Genomic DNA, 14,814 nt, shown 5'->3' with positions numbered 1-14,814 from the left:
AATTCGGGGGGGTGTAGGGAAATCCCTGCTGTGAGGTCTGGGGGCGGCGGTTAATGGGTGCACGGGCTCTCAGCCGTCCTGCTAGTGGGGGCATTTGGGAATCTCATTAGACTCGCTCTGCGCAGGGGTGGGGGCGGACAGAGCAATGCAGACAGATCTCCCTCTCCCTGCCACAGAGCAGCAGCCCACACAGCTGGAAAAGTTTCAGAGTAGCAGCTGTGTTAGTCTGTATTCGCAAAAAGAAAAGGAGTACTTGTGGCACCTTAGAGACTAACAAATTTATTTGAACATAAGCTTTTGTGAGCTACAGCTCACTTCATCGGATGCATTCAGTGGAAAATACAGTGGGGAGATTCATATACATACACAGCCTGGAGCCCACAGGAAGAGGGAGGGGAGAGAGCTGTTGATCCAACTCTGTGGGGACAGCCCTGTGAGACTCCGGAGCAGCAGTTCATTTGCCGGTGTGCACTCTTGGCTGGCAGAGACTCTCGCTGTGGACTCGGTTGCACGGCACCTGGAAGTTCTGGTTCCAAAGCCCGGCTCTTCCCAAGGAGGAGGAAAATCAAGGAGCGGTAATCTGATCTGACTGAGGGTAAGGAGGCTGAAATAACAGGCATAGATTCTCCTCAGAGAAGGGCGAATCTCTGCAAGGAGCACTAATTATATTATCGTCTGTACATGTCCTTTTGCATCTGTGGCTTGGGTGGAGAGGGGAGGAGAAGCCAGTGACTGATGTGTACGAAAAACATAAGGTTAAAAAGGTGTTTGACAACTCTTAAAAACAGCCTAAGGTTGGAGGTAGTCTAAGCATCCTGGGTGAAAACCAGTCTAATTAGCAGGATGTAGATATGAAATGGAGCAACTCATACGGTTTTTAGAGGTAGACAATATAAAGTATTTGTGTAAATTTGCTTGTATCAGAGATCAAATGGAAGCATCTGATTCTTGCAGGGTAAGGTCTGGTGAGTTGTTAGCACCCTTCAAAGCATTCATTTGAGCAACCTCCCTGGTACTCTTAGAGCAGCAACCTAGATAGTCTTTTAAAACCGCTCTCTTTGCTCTTGATTTGTTGCAAATGTAACACAATGTATAAAACAATTTTGCACACACAATTATGAGAACTGCGTGGTAATACTAGTATAGATATTTTTCTTAATTAACAAAAGGCCAGCTCCTCACCTGATCTATTTTGACATTTACTCTACTGAAGTCAAGGGTGTTACACCCACTTATATCAGCTGCGGGTCTGTCCCATTTTTTTTTAACTCGGGGGTTGGTTAGAGGTTGTCCATTTGATTGCATCTTATTTACTTCACAAAGAGAAAATACCAGGGGTGCTTAGCCTAAGGGAGAAAGCCATAACAAGAACCAAAGGCTGGATGCTGAAGCCAGACACATTCAAATAAAGCACAGGTTTTAAACCACTGGAACACACTACCAAGGACAGTGGTGGATTCTTTGTCTTCAAATCAAGACCGAATGCTTTACTAAAATAAGTTTTAGCCAAACACAAGTTATTGGGGTCAATACAGGAGTAACTGGCAGAAATTTAATAGCCTGTGACATACAGGCAGTCAGACTAGAATGATGTAGTGTCCCTTCTGGCCTTAAACTCCTTAAATCTATACTTGATTATTCAAAACAAAACCACCCAATCCACAAATAACACAACTGGCTGTGGGTTTTTTAATAGCGATCTTTCAAAGAACAATAGATTTTATTTTAATTTCAGTTAATGACACACCAGTTTGCATGCTTCTGAAAATCTGTGGGGTTGAAATCCTTTACAATTGTAATTTGTACATGTTGTGATAATTCCTTCTGTCCATCAAAATTTGTAAATAGAAGAGGTAGGGGGCATGGGGAGAAGCTGTTGTAAGCCAATATATGTATCCACATCTAGCAAGTATATATTTGTATAATGATCTTTTATTTAATGGTGACCTGAAAGGGAAAAGCATTTGCTTCTTTTTGATGTAAAGAAGACATGGGGGGAGAGAGAGAGAGAGAGCGAGAGAGTGGATGAGGGGTAGGGGAAGCTGAGCTGCTGTTTGCTTTATTTTTTAACTTTGGAACTATCAGGAATATAAAGCCTGGTTTGCTGCAAGACTTGTCAGAGGTCTCCGAATCATTTCAGTGGGAAGTGATCAGTCTAGAACAAAAGTCTTTTCAGAGAAGTGTTTCTCAGTTCTTCAAGTTAAATGGATGTTTTCAAGAGAAAAACAACAAACAAGAATTTTAAACCTACTGAATGATTTAATGGAAATGTTTACGATCAGATTTCTCCCTCTCTGTATTTATGCCAATTCCTCAGTTGCCATAGTGTATTCTAGGACACAAGGCCTGACGTTTCTAATATAGAAAGCCATACAACCAGGAAATAGCCACCCAAACTTGTTTTTGAGAAGAATATGAAATCACCAAGGTCAATTTTATATTTCAAACAAGGTTAAATCATTTTTTTACACTTTTAAAGTCCTCTATTAAACAAGGACCCAAACTATGTAGAGCAGTGGTTTGCAAACTTTTTTCATTTGCAGATCCCTAAAAAATTTTGAATGGAGGTGCAGACTCCTTGGGAATTCTTAGACATAGTCTGCAGACCTCCACGGACCTCTAGGTTGAAAACCACTGCTCTACAGTAAGGACAACCTTTCACGGACCCAACAGACATAGTCTGTGGACCTCACAGGGTCCCTGGCCTACAGGTTGAAAACCACTGAAGTAGAGAGATCATAAACTACTAGCAGGAGTCCCAGGGTGGGCCAAAGACAGGACCTACCAGGCACTGGGACACAGCGGGGAGTAGCAGTAAGATTTAGAGATTGGAGTACCAGGACCACAGCACCATCCCCCAGCTGCCTGGAGCAAGAGCTCTAGGGATGACTTCCTTGCAGGGTGGCCTCTAAAAGCACCCCACTTCCAATCTGTCGGGAGGAACAGGGATTTTGCTTCACTCATCTCATCTGCCTGCTGACATCAGCAGAACCTTTTATTCCCGAGTGAACTGTAGTAACCATCACTAACCCTGTGAATTTCCTCTCTGTAGCAAATGGCACAGTGTGACTAGTTCCTGTGCAAATACATAATCAGGAGACAGCACTAGAAATTTCTTTACCCCTCACTTCCCCCATTCCTCTTACCGAGGAGCAAAGGCCAGTCACAAATGTAACCCCTGCGATCCCCATGATTAACACCATTAGTAACATTACCAGCCACAGAAAAGACAGGGCATGACATTAAAACACAATCACTAGTACTTTATTCTGTCCAAAACTTTATTGGCATGCTTACATGCCTATGTGACATCATATATCTAAGGCACTTATCTCTGTGGTAGAGAAATACTCACACAATGTGCAATTCTTCCTTTAGCCATTACCCTCAATATGGTTGGATGTGCGCTCTTTCAAATATCCATCAGTTGATTATGGCTGAATTATGGTTGGATTATGATCCACCAGCTGAATGTGGCTGGTATTTGCTGTTTGGCAAATTCCTTATTTAGTTGTGTCATTGCTGGTAGATTCTAGTTTTACCGTTTTATTCCATGTGATGGAAAACCTTGGTCTAAGTTCAACCCTGGTATAACTGTTCTTCTCCATAGAGTTACATCAGGGATGAATTTAGCCCATTTGAAGCATAAAGACAGATTGTTCAAATCTGTATCCATCTGACTGAGCTGTGTTTATTTTAAAACTTGCATTTATTTTATATTGTGAGCTATGACCTATGGCTAAAAGGCTATATTAATAAACCAGGTTTCAGAGTAGCAGCCGTGTTAGTCTGTTATTGATTACTGTGTGTGACTGTACGCTACCATTTCCTCTAAAGATTTGTTTGGGAAATTGAAAGAAGTTCTGTTTTTAAATTGCAGCCTCCCTCCCTAAGAACAGAAGTGATAACAGGACACAGGAAATAACTTGCAATTAACTCTGTGTTCCAGTGCTTTCCTTGAATCTTGCTGAAAAAAGCTAATAATCTCTGAGTGTTTACTTTCTTCACAGAAATTGTTCTTCACAGAAAAAGTCAGTCAGTTTGGCTGATGTTGGTAATCCTTGTTGCACATTAGGAATCTTGAAAAAGCGGTTTGGTTACTCTTGATTTCAGTTTAAATAACTAAAAGACACCTAACCAGGGCTCGAGACACCATAACATACCATTGCATACAATTAAATCTCAGCAGCACTAAAATAATTAGCTGTACAGGAATCCAGCCAGCCAACTAGCCACACACACAAAAACCTCTTTTCTGCCCCTTCATCATTCTAGGAAGTTTACCTTCAGCCCTCTTCAAGTCTGGTGAAACAAATATCTTTTATTTGGAAGGTTACCAAATTTCAATCTATTTTGGACAGAGGGATGAAGCAAGTTCCAGAGTCCTAGCACCCTCACGGAGAACGTCCTTCTATCTGGCCCCTCCATTTTTTAGTGAAGGGAATTCAGTTTGAGTGCCCCTGCAACACAGAAGCTGACTTTTTTATTTTTCCCCGGGGGTGCTCCACTGCCCCGAGGCTCCGCCCCCTCCCTGGAAACCTCACCCTCAGTCCACCTTTTCCCGCTTCCCTGCTGCCCCCCACTTGCTGCTCTCTGCGCTCCCCCAAGGCCCTCCCCCAAGCACCAAACAGCTGATCGGCGACCCCACCAAACAGCTGATCTGTGGTGCTGGTGCAGTGCTGCCGAACATCTGTGGCTGGTGGGTGCTGAGCACCCACTATTTTTTTCCCCATGGGTGCTTCAGCCCCAGACCACCCATGGTGTCAGCACCTATGTCCTGTGAGACAACGGATATGGCAGTATGATTCCGGCAAGAGATGATCCTTCAGCTAGTCCAGTTCCAGGCCATTTAGGTCTTTAGAGATCATAACCAACACCTTAAACTTCACCCAGAAACCAACTGGTAGCCAGTGCAGATCCCAGAGACATTGTGACGTGTTCTCAGTGAAATCCCTGCCTTAATAAAAAAGCACTACATTCTGCACCATCTTCAGAATCTGAATGGTTTTAATGGTAGCCCCAAGGAGTGCTTGGCACCAGTCTAATCTTGAGGTAACAAAAGCATGGGGAACAGTGGTACGGCCCACAATCATTGGGAAAAGTTGTAACTGCCTACCCAGACACAGATAATAAAAATCTGACTGAATTATTACTGTAATATAATCATAACACAGAAGTTGGAAGGGTCTAAAATCACCCCCAAGTTGTGAATCTGACTAGCTAGGGCTGGTCAAAGACGTTCTATCAACAGTGATTTTCACTGGAAAATTGGGGTTTTGACTAAATAAAATTGTTTCACAAAAAGTGGTTGTTTTCTGTGGAAAACTTCAGTATTTCATCAAAAAAACTGAACACATGAAAACAGAAATGTTCTGATTTAAAGTGGCACCTCCACGCTTTATGGGAGTGCTAATTTGGGTGCTTTATGTTTCTCTCTTTTCTATTGGCAGGGCTATCATGATGCACTTTGATCAACTATGTTGTACCCTCCCCCTTCACCAAGAGGGAGCAAGTGGTGCATCATGGAAAATGTAGTCCAACCACAGAGGCCAGCCCCCTAGAAGAGAACAGGAGCATAAGTCACCCAAACTACAATTCCTATAAGGACCTGCAATGCCATTTTTTCAATAGAAATGTTTTACATTCAGCTGAAATACTTAGTTTTTTAATATTTTGCCAAAATGTTGAAATTTTTCCCAAGGGGTGTTTGTGTGGGCGGGGGGGGGAGCTATTTTCTGACCAGCCCTTCTGGTAACTAATGCAAGTTATTCCTAGCAGCTAACAGGATTACTATTCCCTCCACCATCCCCTCTGATTCCCCTAACCAACCATCCTCACTTGTCTGGGTTGAGCTTCAGCCAGCTTACTCTCATATATACCCCAGTCTCATTTAAACACTGGTTGAGGCACTGAGTTCCATCATCTGGGTCTGACAAGGTGGAGTCATAGAGCTGGGTGTTTTCAGTATACTGAAAACATTGCACCCCATGCCTCCTTGCTGACTTCCTTAACACCCCCATATACATTTTGAATAGGGGGGATGATGGAATGGCATCATGTGACACCCCATGCTTGAAGACTCTCTGAGAAGAGGAATGGTTGCCCACAACTATCCATTGCAAACTCTGAGAGAAAATAACAAAGACACTGAAGAGCAACCCCTTCCACTGCTGTTGGGGTCCCTAGGTGAGTTGTCAACCCTTGTGATCAATCAGGCAGCTGATGCATTTAATAATATTAGTGTGGACACCTGATCTTCATCCACTGCTAGGAAGAGATCAGCTACCAGCACAGTATCTGTGCCAAAGCCAGGTCCACACCAGATTAACAAGCGTCAAAGAGATCTAGGGCATCTAGATACTGTGAGAGTTGTTTTTCCACAACCTTCTTCACAATCTACCCAAAAATCCTCGACTCTGGGAGCCAGCCTTACCCTGCTCTGCTGTGAGAACCCCCACTCCTGGGCTGTTCACGCACAGCATCTGGCACGTAAGCTGCTTGGATTGTGCAACTGAATGACACTAGCCAGTATCTCCAGTCCCAGACACAACCCTAGGAATCTCTGTCTTGCAGTGGTCAGTTATGCCCGCTCAACACTGCAAGCTTATATGAGTTCGTCAATTTAACAAAGAAATTGATATGTACCAGGCTTGTTATCCGAAGGGGAGTCTCTGACATGCTTCAAACCAAATGCACTGCTTCAGGTAGAATAAACAAATTTATTAACTACAAAAGATAGATTTTAATTGATTTTTAAGTCAAAGCACCAGAAGTCAGATTTGGTCGAACGAAATAAAAGCAAAATGCATTCTAAGCTGATCTTAACACTTTCAATGCCCTTACAAACTTAGATGCTTCTCACCACAGGCTGGCTGGTTGCCCTTCAGCCAGGCTCTCCCCTTTGATCAGTGCTTCAGTCACTTGGTGGTGATGTCTGTAGATTGACGTGGAAGAGAGAGGAAGAACACGGCAAACATCTCTCCCTTTTATCATGTTCTTTCTTCCCTCTTGGCTTCCTCCTCCCCCCACTCTTTCAGGGTCAGGTGAGCATTACCTCATCATAGTCCCAAACTGACCAAGGGAAGGGGGGTGACTCACTCAAGAGTCCAACAGATCTTTTGTTGCTGACTAGGCCAGTGTTCTTTGTTCCTGTGAGGCTGAGCTGGGTTTGTCCCATACATGCCCTGATGAGGTGTGAACTGCCCCTCTGTTCCTGGAGAGTTTTCCCTGGGCTTGTTTTAAGCCATGAGGACACATTTTCAGCCTCATAACTATATACATGAAATTACAACCTATAACATTACTATAACAACAGTGCTCAGTGCACCATGACAAACTCTGCATTGGATACAACACAATCCTATTATAAGGATGAAGATGGGGGTGCAGGGTGTTCCCCCGAGATACAGAGTGTCACACTCAGTGAGCATTACCAGCTGAAGTTCTAGCAAACAAGACTAGGACTTTACCTTGTTCCCTCAAGACCTTGCTTGGTCACCATGGAAACAGACAGCCTGTCTCTAAGTTGATCAATCTTGTCCATACAATAACAAATAGTTTTCTCACAGTGAGAGGAACCCAGCTAACTACTAAGCCGAGACCATTAGGATTTATCAGATACTTTGTCATCCAAAACAAATGTGCTGTCTGAGATTTTGAAGATGCTCTGGTGGAGGAAAATAGAAAGGATTTTCTTTTCTTTCGCTTCTGAATGTGGCAGATCATCTGTCAATCAAAGGTGATCTGTGAGAAACAAGACAGCGAAGAGTGTACCTAGGGATGGAGGATAAAAAGTGTTATAGGGTATGTTAATACTCTAATAAGGGGTCCCAGAAGCCGAGCTCCAGCCCAAGCCCAGACCTTTACATTGCAATTTGATAGCCTCCCAACCATAGCTTTGTGAGTCTGAGTCAGCTGACATAGGCCAGCCAGGGGTGTTTTATTGCAGTGTAGACATACCCTTTATGTTCCACTAAACCCATCCAGGCAGTGGTCTGTCTGTCAAATGAAATTCTCCCTCAGAGTGTTCTGGAATCTTTCTGGCTCCATTAATTTCTGGGGGCAGACCATCAAAACAGGTCCTTTGCCTCAAAAGGAAAGATAAGCCCCAACCTCAAAGTGCAGGGGGTAATGGTTGATCTGTGACATGGGTTTAAGTGAAGTTACTTAGCCTCCAATCCCGATCCAAAAACCAGGTCCAAAGTGTGATCAGCTGTCTCAGTTGAACCAATAAATGCCTAATATAGGCCCATGGTCCTCTTGGCACCCAGGAAATCCTAAACTGCCTTAGAAGATTTAAAATCTACATGCAGATTGAAGTCACTGAGAACAACTGGATCAAATTCCACCATAGTGAAGAATTTTATTACTAAGTGACTTGGCAGTGCAGCAAGGCAAGCTGAATTTAACCAGGAACTAGATGTTTTACATTATCTCCTTACAAATGCATTATTGACTATATGCATTAAATGATTTACTAAATAGAATACATGTGTTTGGAGAGTAACCTGATGGGCAGGTGGTGGTATTATTATTATTAACAATAATAATAAATAGTGGCTTATGGGTTTTTTTTTCTGTTAAGCCTTAAGGGCTGATTGCGTGGCTGCAGGACTCTGGGCTCAAGGAGAGATTTTTTTTCAGTGGTCAGGTGTCCTGGGAAACAGCTACTTTCTCTGGTACCTTTCCTCTCAGTGTCTATCGGTCTTTATCTTTTTCCTACTGTTTCACTGGAGGGCACTTCTTATTTTTACTATGTCTCTTGTGTTTCCATTGACAATGCAAGAATTTTGTTTTTCTTCTGAGTAATGCTCCACTCCTTATTGTTCTTGTCACATCTGTTTCCTTCTCTGCTCCTGAAACGCAGACCCTTGCCTTGGAAGGTCACTCTTGAGATAAGTGTATTTCTTTATTGTCATCAAGTGTTCCCCACCCTACATTAATGTAATGCCCCTTTGTGAGCCAAGGAGGCGGAGAGGGGGTAGCTGTCACAGTGACAGTAAATGAATTAGAAGCTGTGTGCACAAGATGAAAGGGCCAGGACACAGCAGTATTTTGTTGGTATTCAGAGATGGAATGTTACCAGTGAGGATGTCACCAGTACAATGTCTCTTGTTTATGTTGAATGCCTTTTCTTGGGAGCTTGGTGGTGGCATAGCAGGTCCCCATATCAAGAAGAAGGTGAAAAACTTTCACAGTGCATATGCTGTCTGGATAAGCTACTACATAAAGTACTGGTAAAGAAGGGAACACTTGCTACCCACTTGGATCAGGTGAGGATGGAGCAAGTACTGAAGGATGCTTTTCCTGGCAATCTAACAACCCTGAAGCTGCAGCTTTCTGATTCACTTTGGAATCCCCCCCTCCTTCTCCAGACTGGTACGGGATATTAAGGAAGAGGAGGATTGACTGGCAGCGGCTCCTCATGATGGAATAGCTGACTTAAAGAAGGGCCTGCTGTATCTAACTGAGCAAATTAATCAGCTACTCCAGCTGCATACTCTAGCGGAAAAACCTGACCGATATCCTAAGTTACAAAGGAGGGATGCCTTTGTGAGAACCAGTGATGCAGGTGCTGATATTACCACCTGTCATTCAAGAGGCTCTGTGGAAACTACTTGTAGAAGTGACGTCTTTTGCTACAAATGTGGGGAGAATGGTCACACAAAACGAGACTGTGAAGCAAAAAAGAGGATTTACGGAAAGTCACCTGCAAGCTTATCCAAGCCAGAAAGAATTCGGGAAACTTCAGAGAAGCCCAGTGAAGGAGCAAACTGGTGTTTCAAGGAAGGTATGCTCCACTAAGTGCTACCAACAGGTTGCTTGTACCTGGAGGGATTTTCCCCAAGGACTGGTCAGTCCAGCTCCCATTGTCCCTGTTCAAGTAGAAGGCATTTATGCTCAAGCCCTTCTGGACACTGGTTCGCAGGTCACCATTCTATATAAGACATTTTACAACACCCACCTTCATCACTTGCCCATCCAACCCTTAGATAATTTGCAAATCTGGGGGTTGAGTAATCAAAAATACCCATATGAGGGGTACTTTGCCATTCATATTGAGTTCCCATAGTCCATTATGGGAGTTCCCGAGAAGCTGGACACTTTAGTCCTACTGTGCCCAGACTCCTGTGTCAAGAGTAATGTCGCAATCTTGGTTGAAACCAACACCAGTCTGGTCTGGCGATTTTTCAAAGTAGGCAAAAAACAATGCATCAATACCCTGCCTGTTCACCCTAACATCCGTGAGGCCTATAAATGCTTCCAAGGAGAATCTCTCTGTTTCTGATGAGGATGCTAACAGGTACGGCAATGTGTGGCACGCACAGAAAAGAAATGTCTACATACCACCCAGCAGCACACATCAAGTGACCTAAGTTTCCTGTTCAGTCGACTGATCAGTTGTTGTTCTTGGAAACAACGGAGGAAATCTCTCTCTCTGGAGGATTTGTGGTCAGGCCTGAGGTGCAAGCGACTACGGCAGTGTCTGCTAGAAGGATCACAGTTACTGTTAGAAATGTATCTGCTCACGAAGTGATCATTCGGCGTGGGACAGTGATTGCCTAGTTGATGTAGTACCTCAGATGCATGCTGCAGCGGACAAGAACCACACTATTGACTTGACACCCGATTGTTTTGATTGTGGAGATTCCCCTACCCCTGAGGAGTGGAAACAGTGCCTCTGTAGGAAAATGTTAGAACATGCTGATGTCTTCTCCCGATATGAGTGGGATGTGGGCTGTGCAAAAAGTACTCAGCATGAGATCTGTCTAACTGACTCTGAACCTTTTCGAGAACGATCCTGTCACCTGGCCCCAGCTGATGTGGAAGATGTTTGGAGACACTTACATGACTTGATGGCTGCTGGAATAATTTCTGAGTCACAAAACCCGTATCCCTCCCAATTGTTGTGGTGAGGAAGAATTAAGAAAATTTCAAAAAATTAAGGAAAGCCTCGTCAAAGCTCCCGTCTTGGCATTTGCTGATCCTCAAAAGACTTATGTTTTGCATGTGGATACCAGCATGGATGGATTAGGAGGTGTATTATATCAAGAACACCCTGAGGGGTTGAGGCCGGTTGCCTTCATCAGCCAAAGCTTGTCGTCCACTGAAAAAAACTACCCTGTGCACAAACTTGAATTTCTGGCTTTAAAATGGGCTATAGTAGACAAGCTGCATGATTATCTGTATGGGACGAGGTTTGAGGTTCACATGGATAATAATCCTTTGACTTCTATTTTAACATCAGCCAAACTGGATGCCACTGGTCACCAGTGGTTAGTGGCATTGTCCACCTACAACATCAGCCTAAAGTACCGCCCAGGTAGCAAGAACTTGGATGCTGATGCATTGTCTAGATGACGGCACCTGAGGATGAGTGGGAAGAGATATCTGCCCCTGGGGTTTGAGCTTTGTGTCAAGTTTCTACTGTGAGTGGGAAACTGACTAAAAGGTTACCTGCCTGCCTTATTGATGCTATTCCCCAAGCTTACTGCAAGCTTGCTTCTTTAGACACCTTCCACCTTCCCCATTTGAATTGTTCTGAGCTTCAAGCCACACAACAGAATGATGCCTGTGCTGGAAAGGTTTGGCTGGCAGTTGATCAAGGGAATCCTGATGCTGTGAATAAGCGCAGGCACATTGATATTCCTCTCCTAATGAAAGAATGGAATCGATTTTCCCTGTAGAATGGACTTTTGTATAGAATCACTAACCATCCCGGGCAACACACAAAAAAACAACTGATTTTACCTCAAGAGTTTCACAAAGCTGTACTACAGTCTTTACATGATGACTGTGGGCATCCTGGGTTTGATAAGACCTACGGGCTTGCACGAGACCGATTCTACTGGCCACGGATGAAGACTGATGTTGAGGAATATTGTAAGACATGTGGCCGGTGTATACAACAGTGTATACAACGGAAGACTCTACCCACGTGAGCTGCTCGACTGTTTCGTCTTCACAGTGAAAGCCCTATGGATTTGGTCTGTATGGATTTTCGCACAATTGAACCCGATAGCAGAAATACTTGTAATGTGCTAGTCGTAACTGATCATTTTACAAGGTATGCACAGGCCTTTCCCACTAAAGATCAAAAAGATTCTACTGTTTCTAAAACTCTTTGGGAAAAGTACTTTGTGCAATATGGGCTACCCAAGCGGATGCACTCTGATCAAGGATGCGACTTTGAAAGTCGATTCATTCAAGAACTTCTGACTATGCTAGGTATAAAAAAATCCAGAACAACACCTTATTATCCACAGGGAGACCCACAGCCTGAACGATTCAATTGGACCCTGCTTAATATGTTGGGAACCTTGAATACCAAACTGAAATCTAGGTGGAGCCAGCATGTTAGCCAACTTGTGCATGCTTACAACTGTACCCAAAATGAGGCCACTGGGTATTCTCCGTATTTCCAAATGTTTGGGCATGAAGCACAATTACCAGTAGACCTCTGTTTTGTGGTCTCAGTGGATAGATCTTCCCACCAGTCTTACCTCCAGTATGTGGCTAATTTAAAAAAAGACCTGTGTGCTGCTTATCAACTTGCTCAGGTGGCATCTGATAAGATGAACCGGGGCAATAAAGAACGTTATGACCAGAAGATGCGATACTGTGATCTGCAAGCCGGTGATCGTGTTCTTATCAAAAAAATCTTGGTCTCCCCGGAAAACATAAACTTGCAAACTGCTGGAATTCGCAGACCTACATTGTGGAGAATCAAATGCCTGGGCTACCTGTCTTTAACTAAAGCCTGAAAAGAATGGTGGCCCATTAAAGACTTTACATCGAAACCACTTACTTCCTCTGGGGCAACACGTCAGAATGGATGCTCTATCGGATATCGAGCCTACCTCTCTACCCAGATCATCTAACCAGAGAAGAGCTCTGACGTCCAAGAGTTCCTCCCACAACTCCATAGGTGGTGCTAATCCTGTGCCAGTCCCTGCTACCATGATGGACATCAGAGACTGATTCTGAGGAGGTTTGCCCTGACTATATAACTATGTATCAAGAACCCTCAGATATATCTACTGGGTCTGTTGTACTGCCACTTGAGCCAGATCAACCTGAAAGCGCAATTAGCACACCTCCTTTAAACCCAGAAGCTCTTCCATTCTTTCCTGTGGGAGAAGTCCTCAGGGAGGGCGTAGATGTATGCAACAATCCCCCTGGGTCTTCAGTTGTAGGGAACAAGGTTGCTACAGATGTTGCTCCTTCTACAATGGCTAATTCTGACGGAGCTTTATTAACACCTCCTGTAGAAGATGAAGAAGGGATGGTACAGCCCTTAAGGAGGTTCCAGCAAGAATCCAGGCCCCCACAGCGGTTAACATATGATGTGGTTGGAGTCAGCAGTGAGGTGTCCATCCCCACAGTACATTGTGGGGTGGTTGTGCTGAAAGATTTCAAAACACCTGTGGATTCCAAACTAGAATATGTGATAAGCTCAAGCGTTTTTCATGGTGGTGCTTACCTCAGGCTAGATGCTTAAATTGTTCCTATTCTAGTGGGCCTACACTTTACCTTCCATTGACTGTTACCCCAGCTAGCAGTAGGAATTAAGAATGTATGTATTATATTGTAAATTAAACTGTTTTTCTTCTTTGTTCTGGTTCCTTAATGGGGACATTAAGGATTTTTCTGGTGGGGGGAGAATGTAGGCACCCCTTATTAGAGGGGCCTCTGAACTTTTTGGGGGGAGTGTTCCAAGGGAAAAGCCTGTGTGCTGCAATCTAGCTTTAGAGACTACAACTCCCATGATGCCTTGGGGAAAGGGGGAGCAATCTCCTCATGCAGGGAGAACAGGCGGTGGACTCTATTTTGGGAAAAGGAGTGAGATTGCTGCTGTGGAGCTTGGTCCATACCAGGAGCTGCTGCTCGGAAGCCAGAAGCTGCTGCTGAGAGCCTGCAGGGGATTTGATCGAGCAGGGAGCCTCAGAGGCTGTTGATGGCTTCACTGGAGTCAAGAGCAGAGACTATTGCTGTGCCTAGAGCTGACTGAGGTGGGCTGCAGTGAAGGAACTATGAGTAGCCCCCACTCTTGTTTGGGAAAGTACTTGCAAGGGAAGGGGCACCGCAGAGAGACTGAATCAGAGGAGAGGCAGAGTGATCTTTCCATGGAACGAGGAACCAGAGCTGCTGACATTTGGTGGGGCCAGCTCCAGTTTCAGAGGGGTTCTGCAGCTCTTTGACTTGGCTGGACTGATACACGGAACCAAGAGAGTGCTGTCTCCAGCTGCAGATCTTCAAGCGCGCCCACGCAAGCGTTTAGGACTCTGAGATCCAGAGTGTGCACTGTGGGGTAGAGTGAATGGTGGCAGTGTAAATGCCAGTTAAGTTTAATTTATTACTATATATTATATTTGTTAATTGATTTTATTCAGCTGTTTCTGTGGATTTAAATTAGTAGTGACATTTAATTTTAGTCTGTTATACCCTGTTTCTTAAATTGTTAAGTAAATGAGTGTTAGTGTAACCCACACACCTCCTGGGTGTGGTGTTCTATCCTACCTAGGGGCACCCATATCACTTAGAGAGAGAGATCAAATGAGTCTGCTCTACAGCCTTAGCTAACAGCTTGTTGGCTTTTAGCTCATGCGGTAGAGGCTCATGCATTAAGCTTCAGAGGTCCCGGTTCAATCCCACCCACCGACGACCAGGGTCTGTCACCGTTACATTAGCTCTAATTTAAGTATATTGGATGTATATTATTTATAATTGGTATTTGAGTTAGACCCATGCCACAGGTTGTTATTATTATTATTTATTATTATTACTATTTGAAGGCGTTTATTCCTGGTGGTT

General features: G+C 44.0%; 1 protein-coding gene across 8 annotated transcripts in view; it reads left to right on the top strand.

Annotated features, from left to right (window-relative positions):
• The first annotated feature begins 112 nt into the window (after window positions 1–112).
• Window positions 113–14,814, top strand: part of LOC102933937 (OX-2 membrane glycoprotein) — a 51,274-nt gene continuing 36,572 nt past the window's right edge. For 3 of the 8 annotated variants that reach the window (XR_006288042.1, XM_027820026.3, XM_037907184.2), the window contains exon 1: window positions 115–595. The gene's annotated coding sequence lies outside the window, so the exon portion shown is untranslated. Of the gene's footprint in view, window positions 596–14,814 lie in introns of all 8 variants that reach the window. The other 5 variants (XR_006288041.1, XM_027820025.3, XM_037907175.2 and 2 more) reach the window with 4 other exon arrangements.

The sequence above is a fragment of the Chelonia mydas genome, chromosome 1 (assembly GCF_015237465.2).
Source record: "Chelonia mydas isolate rCheMyd1 chromosome 1, rCheMyd1.pri.v2, whole genome shotgun sequence".
Lineage (NCBI taxonomy): Eukaryota > Metazoa > Chordata > Testudines > Cheloniidae > Chelonia > Chelonia mydas.
The sequence above is the reverse complement of the archived record's forward strand: the minus strand, read 5'-3'. Positions and strand labels throughout refer to the sequence as shown.